The sequence below is a fragment of the Aptenodytes patagonicus genome, chromosome 12 (assembly GCF_965638725.1).
Source record: "Aptenodytes patagonicus chromosome 12, bAptPat1.pri.cur, whole genome shotgun sequence".
In the NCBI taxonomy this organism is placed as follows: Eukaryota; Metazoa; Chordata; class Aves; order Sphenisciformes; family Spheniscidae; genus Aptenodytes; species Aptenodytes patagonicus.
This window is the reverse complement of record NC_134960.1, coordinates 13,009,736-13,024,116: the sequence shown is the minus strand read 5'-3', so window position 1 is coordinate 13,024,116 and position 14,381 is coordinate 13,009,736. Positions and strand designations below refer to the sequence as shown.

Genomic DNA, 14,381 nt, shown 5'->3' with positions numbered 1-14,381 from the left:
TTTTTGTTGTCTCTAATGACAGTGGCCAGATTGCGTTCTAGCTGGGCTTTTGCCTTTCTCATTTCTTCTCTGCACGACCTAACGAGATCCCTGTACTCTGCTAGCAGCAGTCCAGGGCAAGGGGTCTCAAACAAGAGCCTGTGTCCCAGCTGCAGGCTTTGCCAGCTCATTATCCCAGGTGGAAGCAATAGGTGATCCCATCACAGAGCAGATATTTGTAAGTCAGGCCCAGCCCTGCTGGGCTATGAAGGGCAGCATGGGGCCAAGAGCTGTGTTGGCAGGAGTTGAGCAGAAGTTGGGTCTGGTGCTCCCCTGTTTAGGAATCATGCATGTGGAGGAAGTGTCTTTCTCTGCCAAACTATGCTGAACTCAGCATCTTCCAAGACGCTGCTGATGTTTTCAACTTCTTTTAAAATAAATTGCTAAATTACTGAATCCTTCTCAGGTCATTAAAAGTGAAGAAACCAAAATAAACTTGGAGCTATGAGACCTTGAGGGTTGACCCTGAAGGTCATTTTTTGGTGGGCTAAAGCTGTGAGTCTTACGGCACTCCTGATGGGAAGGAGGAAAAGGATAAATGAGCTCATAGGGCAAGCTGCTTTCAAATGGTTATTTCCAAAGTAAGAATGACAGGACACACTTTAGGTGGGCTGTGAGTTCTCAACAGCCAGACTCTCCAGGTAAAACAAGCTGTCCAGACACTGTCTGGCACCAGGCCCCTGGCAGCTATGAGATGTCATTTGGCTCATTTTCAATGGTTTCACAGAGAACAGTTACTTTTACCAGCACACATATTTGAACAAGTGCATTTTTCAAATTCTGCTAATTTCAGGCTGCTACTCCCTGAAAAATGTCCTCAGGCTGGTTTCTGTCAGGCTCTCTATGATGTACCCCATGCCATTGCTTCCCCCGTAGGGGAAGCGTGGTAATGGCGTATCGCTTTGCATTGCTAGTGAAGTGCAGGCTTACTAATCCCCCTGCTTACTTTAGCTCTGCAGGGAATCAGCAGATCCCCAAAGGAAGGAACTGAAAATTTGATGGGACTTGAATGCAGAAGGCTTCACCCCTCATTTCTGGTGATACTGGAGGGCCTCTTGGATGTGCATCCCATTGAGTATGAGATGTGCTGAAGCAGCAGACGGTTACCCTGGACCAGGCATCAACTCTACAGAACCAGCTCTGTGGGTTATTCCCTCATCCTGACGTATCATGTAGAAGAAAGGATGAGTGTGAGTGCGTTTGGCCAAGGCTTCTACATGGGACATCATGGTGCTACACTAAGAGGAAATGTTTACTGGATTAAGAAATGGTGATCGTGGCAGCTCTTTATGTTTCTGAGAAGCAAACAGAAAAAAAGCCAAAGCAGGAATATATGAAGAGACAGACATGTGCATTAGAGTTTAGACAATAGCTAATGTTTTTAACACAGCTGAAAACAGTGAGTTAAACAGAAGGAAGGATGTAAACAGAAGAGAGCGATAACCACCAGGTCACAGACCTGCAAGCACAGAGAAGCCTCCATGCCAACAACCCCGTAGGGAGGCATGGGTCGGATGTCACAGCTGTGTAGTATTTTCAAAAAATACTGTAATGAGAAGAAAGGGGAAGGTGGTAGCTGTGGATACACAGTAAAAGCTTGGGAATGGTCAGAAAGCAGTAACAGCTGCAGACAAATCTGTAGGCTGTGAAGAGGTTGATTTTGAGCATATTGGGAAGAAAAGAAATATTAAAAGTTAGGCTGATCAGCTGGAAAACAGTAGAGTTGTTGACTTTGATTCAGGAAAAGCAGATACAGCCAGTAAATACTTCTGTTCTATTTTTAGGAGCCATATTATGTGGTGATGAACTTTTCCATCCCCACAGATATTAAACAAAATGTTAAACAGCAGTTACTAATGCTAGACGCTTAAAAATTAGCAAGTCCAGATAATGGCATCTTTTTCTTTAAAAAGACTTTTTAGAGAGCTGGGAAAGGAAATTTATACATGGTTGATCTTGATTTCCAGTAAACTTGGACAATCAGAGTTAACAAAAAAACGTACCAATATTTTGAAAGAATAAAGTGGATAATCTAGGTAATTATAAGCCTATCAATCCAAGATTGCTCTCCAGCACAATAATAAAATGGCTCATAAAGAATACAATTCATCAAGAATTAAAGATGGGGAATAGAATTTGGCAAATCAGTGTGGATTAGAGGAGAATAAATTTGCCATCTTGATATTTTCAGTGATCATCAACAATACTGCTGTAATAAGTTGCTGTATTCTCCAATTTCAGAAAAGCATTTGATTTGGTATTACATGAAGTTTTGATAAAGAAGCAAGGACAATACCAACTCCGTACAGGACTCCTGAGCAGAGTTAAACCCAGTATAGCAAGAGGTCTCAAATGCACATGCAAACATGGAAATGCTGCCTAACAATTCTGGTTTTAGCATGGTCCCCTGGGAATCTGTTATAAGTTTTCTGCTACTCAGTTTTTTACCCATGCCAAGGAAAAATCCCTTGAAATCATCACTTAAGAGTTTGCTGGTGACCACGATCAGGGGGATTGATAAATTTAACAGGCAGTATATTGATACAGAGAAATCTGGATTGCTTGGATACATTTTGCAAGAAAACAATATGCATTTGAGTGTAGCCAAGGTGAGGCAACATATTTGGAAGCCAAAATAAAGGCAGTATTTACAGGACAGGGACAATTTGGCATTGGAAAGAGATGACTGAAAAGGAAATGAGGTCCCTGCTCATCATCAGCTCAATGCAAGTGCCTACTGCCATTTGTTGTGACTAACGTAATTCGCAGGAGGATTTTGAAATGAGAAAGCAGGTATGAGGCTGCTATGGCACCTTACTCCATGCTGATGTTGACATATAAGAAAGATGTTGGATAGCTGGAAATACATAGGAGAAAAGCCATGAGCCTTATGAAAGAACTGGAAGAGATGTTTTTACCATAGGATGTTTCTGGAAAGTAATCTGTTTAGTTTATCCCAGGAGAGGCTGAAGAAGGACTTGAGTATGTCCTGCAAGTATGTACTCAAGAAACAGGACAGTGGTGACAGGACAATCCCAGTGGCAGAAGACGTTCTGGGGGCTGAAAGTTGAAACCAGGCAAATTCAGACAAGCAAGTAGATGCATATATTTGACTTGTACTGATTATGACTGCCGCAGTCAAGCAGCGCAGCACAACCAAACACACTCCTATCAGGAGGCAAATCTCTGCAGATAATGGCAAGGCAAAATCTGTGAGCCGATCTGATGAATGGAGAGCAGAAATGGGAGCCGCTCCGGACAGTCAGGCTAATGGAGGGGAAAGCTATGACTGAAAAGATGAAATTGCAATGTGAAGGCATTGCAAGAGCATCCAAGGGTGTGAAGATTGAGTAATGTATCCAGACTGATGTGCGTGGCATTTAGCTAGTAGTTATTTGCCGTCTCTAGTCACCGATTTCAGTCCTTCATTCTTTAAACACAGCAAATCATTCAGTGGAAGGAAGATTCAGCAAAAACCTGAGAATGCAGCTAACTGATTGAGGTATTTTCTTTCCTTTCACATATGAGGCACTAGAATCTCACTGCCTGTCTAAGCAAGAGAAACTTCTGATGTTCAGACAATAGCATTGTGGAAACTTGATTCTTAAAATAGCAAGAAGATGCTATAGAAGATTAAAGAAAAAAGACATGTAAAATATAAACCTGTGCTTGAGGATCAGAACTTTCCTTTCCCCCTTCTGTAAGAGGAGAGAAAAGAATTACTCCTTTGTACCCCCTGGGACTTTAAGCTCTTTCAGATGAGATTTAATCACTCAAGAGAGCTGTTTGGAGGTTTTGTTCAAGATTTCATGCAACTAAGAGAGAAGCAAGTGCCACTTCAGAGCCTTGTGTTACGTTAATTGCTAGGATAAAGGGAGGCAAAGAAAAAGATCTGCATGTTCCCAAACAGTCCTAACTGTGCCTGAAAGCACTTGCTTCCCAAACTAATCCCCTACTTATCCCAGATACTTGATGACTTACTGGTGGCATTCAGTAAGAGGTAGCCAACGGCAACAGACTCTCTAATTATAGCATGACCTGTTGCTAATTACTGTTTGACTAACGCACTACTGTTGTATTATCGCACTAAATAAATAACATACACTCTCCTCTGGCAGTGTTTACAGAACTGATTTCCCATTCAGCCTCGACTCAAAGCTGTAAACAGTCCCCAGTGACACCAGCTGCTCCAGTCAGACCCCGCGGGTGGGGAGCCCTGCCTCACATATTAATAACAAGTGATGGACACGAGTGCTGAGCAAATGTGACAGCCACTACCTTGGCCAACAAACCGCCAGCTCGGCTGAGGTCCTCAAGCTGGAAGTACAGACTGACGTGACCGCAAGGGGGGTGCTGAGGATCCCACACCCCCCGGAGGTCTGGGAGCAGGCTGGGGGTTTCTGACCACGATGTTTTCGAGGCAATGCACCAGTATCATCAAACACCAGATGTTTCATCCCACCATGTGCATTTTGGGAAGACTGTTGATCAAATCCAGCTGGTGGGTCCAGCCCAACATGCTTTCCAGCCACTTTCCCTGGTGACCTGCTCAGATTGAAGGATGGCAGCCTTTCCGGACCGTCTCCTGCGGAGGCTTGAAGGTCCAGCTCATATTCAGCCTCTCTGAAGCTATCACTGCCAGGAGTCCTTAAAACCCTGGCTCCACTTGGCCACCGCTTCTTGATGCCCAATCTCCCACCCCCTCACTACCCAAGCAGTGATGACTGCCACACTCCATTTTGAAATTTTTAAAAAGAAACTTCTAAAAATCATTTTGAAAGCATTTTGCAATTCTCATGTTGCTCATGAGAAGATTTGAAATTTCCACTTTTTATTCCCAAGTACAAAGAATCTCTGACTTTCTGGCAGTTATAGCAAATAAATTAACTGGTAAGAAAGCTCATGGGAACAGCAGATTTTTAACTGAATATTGTGCATTACTTAATAATAAGTTCTGAATTTGCAATGGCAAGGACTAGCAATGAAAACCTGGTTTAGTCACTAAGATAATCCAACTGGGCAAAGGAATCAACAGTGTGTGACTTGTATGTCCCATGAAACTTAACAAAAATAGTTGCAATATTAGCAACCAAAAAATTGCAATGAATGGTCCACAAATGGAAAATAAGTATAGGAAAGAATCTGCATGTTGTCAGCAAAGTTTATCATTCATATTTCCTAATCTAAAATTAATCTACATCTAAAATTATCCGGTATAAACATAGGTATTCAATCATATACCCTCCATAGTTATTGGGAGTGAGATATTCCTTATTCTTGAGCTCACCTGGACTCATGGTGTGTTCCTCCTGTGCTAATTAGTTTAGAGGTTGCAACATGCTCAGACTACAGGAGTATATGGACGGGATGGTCTGTGATACTGGAAAGGGGGTTTGGCATCAGGGCACAAGCAGGATCAACGAAGGTCTTTATTCTGAAATTCTGTAGTTTTAAACAAGAAAAAGGTTTGGTCATAATCAGATAAACCAGCTTAAGAAAGACCTCAAATTCTCAGCTTTTGTCTCTGAAAAATATGATATACAATATATCCTTCATGGATTCATTTTGGGGCAGATGTCTGATGCAGGGAAAGAGCTTCTGCTGGCCATGGAGGTTGTGATTAATTTACAAGCTACCTTTTGTCATTTTTCACTAATATTCCCTTACTTTCATCCAACTGTTTAAGTTTCATTCTTTCATGGTCTCAGTACTTACGCCAAACCCGTGTTGTATTGAATATGCATCAGCTGGGGTCTAAGTGTGACCAGCTCTGAACAACTGCAGAGACTCTGAATTGTGCCATAGGAACAGGAAAGCAAAAGTTGGCAAGTTTCCCTTAAGAAGATACAGAGGGGAATTCACACCTTGCCCGGCACATCTGTAGGATGCTCCAGCCTATATAATTTCCTCCTTGTTGTTTCCAGGCACATACATGGCAGTACGGCGAGTATAGCAATGCATGGGGACAATACAGCACTGCTCTGCAAATTGTGTAGCTATTTATAAAAACACAGAAAGTGGCTTTAAAAGTTGCTGTTGTGATTTCCTGTCATTTTGTACTCCCTTTATGGAGTACAGGGATACACAGTGGTGGAGGAGTAGGTGCAGCCTACAGATGAAGTTTAGTATTTCGAGACTGCTTTTAAAAACTTCTGTGTGGGTGTTTGCCAAAGGATCTTTTTTTGTATTTTCTTCACTGCTAGTGAAACAACCAACTTTTACTCATACTTACACAGTCCATCATAAAGTAAATAAAAAAACCTACTTGTCCTAAGAAGTTGCAAAGTACTAAATTAGCCAAAAATAAATGTTCTTGTTGGGAAACAAGTTCCAGATGTGCCTGCCAGACTCCTTCCATCCAAAGCTGCAGTATTTAAGGGTCCACAACACAGATTGGATATGTGGAACAAAATTTCACTGTTGTTGAAACAAAAACAGATAATTGCTTGAGAGGCATTTCTATCCATGCTCTCTGGACATGTTTCCCAGGGCTGGAAGGGAAAGTCAGTGGGGGCTTGGTTCACGTGAGGTTAATGGGAAATCTGGGACACCAGAGGAAGAGCCACAGGGAAAGAATGAAAATGGAGGGTTTGCATGTGCACCTTCCTTATGCATGGCCAAGAACTGCTGCTGGCAAAAGGTGGCTAAGTCACCAGATGGACAATTCCTTCAGAAGTTCTCCTCCTCCCTCCATCACCTGCTATTACAGGACAGGTTTTTCACAATATATCTATCTTGTGGGTCTCCTGCACCTTTAGGAAAGTAATTTATGCATTCAGTGCATATTTCCCCTTCCATCTTTTTATCCATTTGAATCAAAACCTGTTAGGGATGGGACAGTGTTTCATGCAGCCTTGGCATCCTTGAAGCACCAGAAACCGAACAGGCCAGACAGCGAATCCTTCAGGCCTGAGAAGGGCTCTTAGGGCAACCTGCAAGTCCTCCATGAAAGTGGACCAGGCAGGGACCTTAATCTTAGAGTTCTTATAACAGCTACTGCTCCTTAACCATGTTACGCTGCTTGTGTGGAGCAGAATTGAGGGCTCTGGTTTTGGCCTCTGGGTTTCTGTTACGGGGAGAGTTACCAATGGGGTCTACATGGAGGAGGCTGTGGGGCCACCTGAGCCAGCCAACACCATGCTGGGCACAGAGAAGACATCTCTCCTGGGGGGGATCTAAGTGCTGCTAGCCCCCAGAAGTGATCTGGCAGCAGGTACAAATCCTTCCCACACATGGTTCTGACTTGAAACTTGGCAGTGGCTGACCCAAATTTTCTTGCCAGCTCCTGTTCAGGTCCTGCACGGACTAAGTTTCCTTCTCACAGTTTGTGGCGTAGGAAGTACAGGTCATGAAAGCTGCCCCTGAGTGTGAGATGCCCCAGGGTCTGCACTGCAATGTCACCAGTACAGTGGCTGGAGCTCCCCTGAGCCTGCTGAGGCGGAGTTGTGCTCGGTTCGGAGGGGAGTTGCTGGCAGTGAGTTGCAGCTGCTGCCCAGGAGGTGATCAGTGTGCATCTGTCTGCAAGCCCCAGAGGTGCCAGGATGAGCCCCTTTATGCTCAGTACAAAAGCTTTTTGCTTTGCCATTTGGAGAAGAGTTTCATTCCAGGAGATATCCCCTGTTACCCTGGAGATAACTCATTCCCGCGGTTCTGATAGCTTGTTTGCAGACAGGCATCTGGGGAGCACGACCTACCCTCTGAAGCGACTGCATTGCTAGCACCATTCATTCGACCTTCAGTCAGCTCAAATATAGAGAGCTTAAACAAGTGTTATTATAAAGTGAATTTTAAAAACCTATTTCCTTGTTTTGTATAATGTACAAGATGGGAAAGTTATGGATCTGTCTGTAAGAACTGTTGTTTGTAGCATGAAAAGCCCAGCGATGTCAGTCCAAGCATCTGCACGTGCTGCCCTGCCTGTGCTCTGAACTTCCCTGGGTGCACGGTCAGCTGCCCTGGGTGCATGCTGAGCTGCGCCGGGTGAGCCCAGGGCTGTCCTGGGTGCACACTGAGCTGCCCTGGGTGTCCTCTGTTTGGTCCAAGATGTACATCTGGGCATGACCTGGCACAGCATCTACTCCAGATGCACCTCCAGCTCCCCATGTCTCCCCCGTGACTGCTTCGCTGCCCACACAGCTAAGTGCAGAAAGCAAAGCACTAGCATGACCCTGTTAGCTCTGACAATGCTTCAAGGCCATGGGTTTACATCAACCCAGTCTTGAAGCTTTTGGAAGTGCTCACCCGACCGCCCTCCCAGGTATGTTCGTACTAGTACAGTCAGTGAGGCAGCTTTGGGACCACACACATCTCATGCCCGACTGCCCTGGAGCCAACATATGCCAGCCATCTCCACTCAATGGCTGAAATCTTTTTTTCATGTGTCTGGATAAATTATCTGAAAGGAAACCGCAGTGTTTAAAAGAAATGAAGAAGAGTAAGAATAGCTTCAAAAGTATAAACAAAAGCAATGCTCTCCCAAAGAGCTGTAGAGGCAAACCAGGTACAGCTCCTCTCCAGCCTGTCCTCCCCATCCTGCCTGTCTCATAACTAAGTTTTTCTAGTCTAAGTGGGAAGAAAGGATTACACCCTCTCCCATCTCCAGCACTACACAAAGCGTAACGACAATCATAAAGATGATTTTAAACAAATTTCAGGAGTACAGACAGGAACTTCACACAATTAGCAAGTGAAGGAAGTTAACAGTACTGCATTCATGTGGACAACGGGAAACCCAGACCCAGGGAGGTTAAAGGCCATGACGAGGACTACAAAATCAAAGTAGTAGTAGAGCTGGGATTAGAAATCAGCTTTTCCCTACTCTGAGCCTGCACGACATCTGCATTACCAACAGGTAACATCCTCTCCTTTCATGAGTATGAAACAGGACTCCAGATTTTGGAGTGTCTAAGTCACCTGCTGGGCCTTACTCTCTTCTGATGAAGATAATCGGCAGTGAAGATAATGCCGGCAGTGTGCCCAGGCGGCCAAGAAGGCCAATGGCATCCTGGCCTGTATCAGAAATAGTGTGGCCAGCAGGAGCAGGGAAGTGATCGTGCCCCTGTACTCGGCCCTGGTGAGGCCGCACCTCGAATACTGTGTTCAGTTTTGGGCCCCTCACTACAAGAAGGACGTTGAGGTGCTGGAGCGTGTCCAGAGAAGGGCAACGAGGCTGGTGAGGGGTCTGGAGAACAAGTCTTCTGAGGATTGTCTGAGGGAACTGGGGTTGTTTAGCCTGGAGAAAAGGAGGCTGAGGGGAGACCTCATCGCTCTCTACAACTACCTGAAAGGAGGTTGTAGCGAGGTGGGTGTTGGTCTTTTCTCCGAAGTAACAAGTGATAGGACGAGAGGAAATGGCCTCAAGTTGCAGCAGGGGACGTTTAGATTGGATGTAAGGAAAAATTTCTTTACTGAAAGAGTGGTGAAACATTGGACCAGGCTGCCCAGGGAAGTGGTGGAGTCCCCATCCCTGGAGGTATTTAAAAGACGTGTAGATGAGGCGCTTAGGGACATGGTTTAGTGGGCATGGTGGTGTTGGGTTGAGGGTTGGACTCGATGATCTTAGAGGTCTTTTCCAACCTCAATGATTCTATGATTCTATGATCAACCATGGAAAATGGGATGTCATGGTTGCAGAACAGTTTTATGAACACCCTCTAGATCAGCTGAGTTTAACATTTGGCTTCTGGGCAGTTCAGACGTGGTTCCCATCTCAGGGCTATGCCACATGAATGGCAGCAGAGCTGTGCCGACAGGAGCCTGGCAGCTAATGCAGCCTGTGGCTGGCTCTGCGTGGCCTTGGCAGCTCTGCTCTGGGAGCCACAGTCTCCCTCTCCGTAGCTCTCATGGCTCTCGCTGTCCAAGGCTGTGACGTGCAGCTCCTCCATCAGGTGAGCTGGCCGCTTTTCTTCCAGAGATGCCACAAAAGATGCTCCCCAGTGCGGCTCACCTGCCCAGAGCTTCACCTCCATTGACCCAACTGGCAGATACTTGAAGCTTGAAGGTAGTTTTTGTCCCCCCAAATTATAAACTAGGAAGGTCGTGCATGGGTCTGCCACTGACCCAAATTAACAAAAGATCAGAACCTTTCTCTCCTGCAATGCGGAAGTGCGGCAGTAAATCTCTCCATTAAATTGCCACCCAGTGTTAGAGCTTGGGATGCCAGAATAAACTACCAGAGCCTTTTCACACTGTACAACTGGAATTTATAATTCTTGGTTTGCTGTTTGATTGCCATACAGCTGACACCCTCCGGCCACGTGGTGGCCATAACTTACCCTGCTGCACCAAGCAAAGTCTTTCCAAATTCAACACCATCTGATCAAACGACTATAAACAAACTAAATACCAGCACAGCTCTTGACAGCTATAACTGTTAAAATGTTTATTCACTCTGTGAGCAAATGAACTTGTGCTTTGGAACGGTTACGGCTACTAACACTTGTCTAACTTTAAGAAGCTTTTATAAGACTTTGTAAACTTAGTTATTAAATAGAAGTTAACTTCTATCTTCTGGACAGCAACATTTTTTTTTGGAGGAGGATTGCTCTAAAACAACGGCACAACAGGCTTTTAACTAAGATTTATTTCCTGTTTAAGCAACAGTAAATCACTACACTAAGCAATGGAGTTGTATTTGTCCAAAACCAGGAGGGGAGAAAAGTATAAACCTCTTCTGACTTTTCTTGTGTTCCTTGGGAAATCTTACGGGAAACAAAAACATGAAGAAAATACTTGAACTTAAAAGCTATGGCAGCTTAGAACTTCACCTGAGCCTCAGGTGAGCTTCAGGTAAGACCAAGTCTCTCACCATCAGTCCAAACAAGGCAGCAGACCATGGAGCTAGAAGTACCATTCCTATCAGGCGAGTGCCTCAGTAGTCTATGCTAACTGTATTTGGTGGTCTCAGTTCTTCTACGTGCTTCTACGCACGCATTCCTACACACCTGGAGCCTGGTGGACACGTGTGTGAGTGGCAGCATGACGAATTAAGTTCATAAGCACTTGGCAGTGTCCTCAGCTTCCTGTGCCCTAAAGACCTAACAAAATTCATGGATGGAGAAACCAAAAAATGCGGAAGAAAGGTGTTTCCTTGCAACAGCATGTGTAAAGGGGAAAAAGTTTAATCCTCCCCTTCTGTAACAAACCCCATCATTTTCTCGAAGTCCACCAAACTTCCAGCAGCTCCATTACAGACGCAGGCTAATGAGCTCTCAGTGGTAATGCTGTGCTGCGGTGGAAGGAATCACACTGCATTTGGAAGACATGAGATTGGATAAAAAGCCTCAAGGAGATTGCCTTCATGAACAATTCCTTCAAGCATAGATTATCAAATATGGTTTAGTTTTATATTTCATAGCTAAAAAGCTTGCTGAATCTCTCCTGCTGTTCTGGTTTTGTGTTCTGGTGTAGCAACACCTGAAAAGCTGGTAAATCCTGATGCTAAGGTACACCCTTGGACTGTTTGTTTGCAGTATGTGACCAGACCCTTTCAGGGCTCACTAGCTGTTTCCCAGAGTCTAAGTTCAAAAGACAGTTTCACCTTGGGTTGTACCATTCATTGCAAAGTCAGCAAGAACAGCCACACTCCCTTCCCAGCCAAGGTGGTGGAAACACTGCCGTCAGCTTCCACAAGTTGTCTTGGTCCCTGCTAGAGAATATGAAACACCAGACCTCGCAGAAGGGTTGAATGAGGGTCAGGAAATAGATATCCTCTACAGAGGATTTGTCAAGTGCAGCAGGAGATGGCAGTCCTCCAATGACCATGCTCTCGCTCATCTCACATCTTAGTACTAGATACCAGTTCAAAAACTGCCACCTCTTCCCTACAATACAAAGTCAAAAAAAGAGGAGAAGGTCATGTAAGGCTTGTTATAAGTTCATGACACAAGTTTATGGTTTCTCAATGGGAAACACAGACAAAATTACTATCTAAAAATGACTTCCAAGCCAAGCAAGCCTTCACGGTCACCCAAAACTAATAATTTGTTACTTTGGTCTTTTTTTCCTTCCTATTTGTCATTCCTGGGAAAACTCTTCAGGATGAGACTTGTAATTTTCTCCAGATGGATCCAAGGAAAGTCTGATTTATGCTCCTCTGCAATCTTCTCCCATCACCTCTGTCCCTGAGCAGCGCACAAGCTTTTTTCTCTCAGCAATCCTTTAAGATTCTTCCATACACATATATTTATCGTCACATACTCTTCTGCTTAGAGTTTATTTTACCCTAAATCTCTTGGCTCCAGCAATACTGCACTTTTTCAGTGGGTCCTAAATTGTCTTTTCAAGAAATTATTCCTTTGGGGAAAAAAAATAAAAATCTTAACTATAGACTTGATTCTCCCACTACATCAATTAATTCTATTTCCTTCATTAGACTTAAATATGATTTCCACCAGCACAAGAGTTCCAGCTAACAGTACTATGACCATAACCTCTCTGTAAGTCCCTTAGAAATTAATTGTAGCTCACAGATCTTTGCTGGTATCAATTTATTGATTTTTATCATAATTGTGGATGTTAATATTATATATTCATCACAAAAGGTTTATGTGAATACAAAGCACTACATATTCACTTTAACATTGATACGCATCATTTCTCATTCATCAGTTTCTCAGGTTGAGTTGTGTCTGTTCTCTGTGCTCAGCAGCATGGAAGGGGTAAAGACAAAAAAGAGCTTAAAACAGTTTAACAGTAAGTAAGCTGATTGCCTCAATTTTTTTTTTCCCCAGAAAATAAATAAATAAATAGTAAAACACTAAAGTTATGCAGGTAAACTAGACAGAATGCATAAATACTGTTCTTTCCCAAATTATTTTTTCAGATGCATAATCAGTTCATACTAATGCATGAAACTTCCAGATTTTTGGAAGATGCTCATGGATAACAGCCCCCTTAAGTTAAACTGATTCAGTTGAACTGAATCAGATGCTTCAGTTTATTGTATTAGCAAAATTGTTCTTCACTGACTTTCAGGACAAGGAAAAGACGGGAATGTTGTTCTCAGCTGCATTAGGGACATCTCTCCGGTGCAGCCTTCAGCCCTTTGCCTTCTCCGAGGAAGTGCTGCCTGCCCTGCCCACCAGCTATCTCCTGCCCACAGTACAGCAAACGGCACCTCCTGACACCTTGGTGCGCAAAGGAGATGCCTTTAAACAATCACACCATTCTCATCTAGCTCAGGAAGCTCTTACAGACACAATACGATTTAAAACAACTGTGATAAATGACAAATAATAATAAAAGACCGAAGAGCATATGGTCTACGGCAGAGGCTGGGAAGGGACAGGGAAGGTCACACTGTCTGCAGTTTGCTGTTAAAGTTAAATGTGGATTTATAACTGATTGGATCTTCTGTAATAAACCTTCCTGCACACCTGACTTCCCTGAGATCTTTTCTAACATCCCTACTGGTGCACGAAAGCATTTTTGTAGGATTTGTTAAAACTTACTATAATGGCTCGTCAAGGTTACTATATCACTTGCAGTGCAGCTTGTTATGGGCAGGGCTTCTAAGAGCCACGTGGACTGTGAATTTATGAATATCACGATCTGTGCATGTCTCAGTGGGATTTTGGACCTTAGCCCACGTGCTTCCTACCCTTGACCTTGGAGATCCCAAATGTGTCGGCACCATTTGAACTAAATTCCCCAAACCAGTTTCATTTCTGCACCCTCTCTGGATGTACATGTGGCTCTTGGTCACATGCAAAAGCCATACAGGTAACAAGCTTTAGGCAATTACTCCCCCAATCTTTACATGGGGGCCACGAGACAGAGGACATAAGACCCATAAAGCATTCATACACAGGTAAGTTATCCAGCAATATGGTGATATGGCTATTCTACAGCTGCAGACCAAAGGTTTTCAAAGGCATGAACGATCTGAGCTTCGGCATTCTGGGGTGTCTTTTTTTTAACCCATTTATGTCTTTTTTCATACAGTTCTCTCAGCTACTCCAATTACAAGAACACAAACTGTTGATTTGGTGGAGGGTTAGGAACATGCCTGGGGAATAACACCCTTCTCAGGAGGTCCCACCTGGACCTGTTACACAGGTCAGAAAAAACACAAAGGTCTAGCCAAGACAACCCTGTTAAACAGCCACCAGTGATAAGAGAACAGCTAATCAAAACGCCTACCTATTTGCATTTCTATAAAAAAGGCAATATTCCTTTGGAAGGGTTTTAGTCAGCTGTAAGTGACAACAACAACGCCTGTCAGTGTACAGTTCAGAGCACTCTGCCAGACTGGCCAAACAGCCAGGAGAAGGGTGGTCAGGGGTGTACGTGTTTCAGAGATGGAGGCTGAGACAGAGTTGGGAGGATAAACCAGAGCTGCT

General features: G+C 44.0%; 1 protein-coding gene across 5 annotated transcripts in view; it reads right to left on the bottom strand.

The window, feature by feature from the left end:
- HTR4 (5-hydroxytryptamine receptor 4) overlaps nt 1-14,381 on the bottom strand; it is a 151,402-nt gene that overhangs the window by 117,602 nt on the left and 19,419 nt on the right. The window lies entirely within an intron of this gene.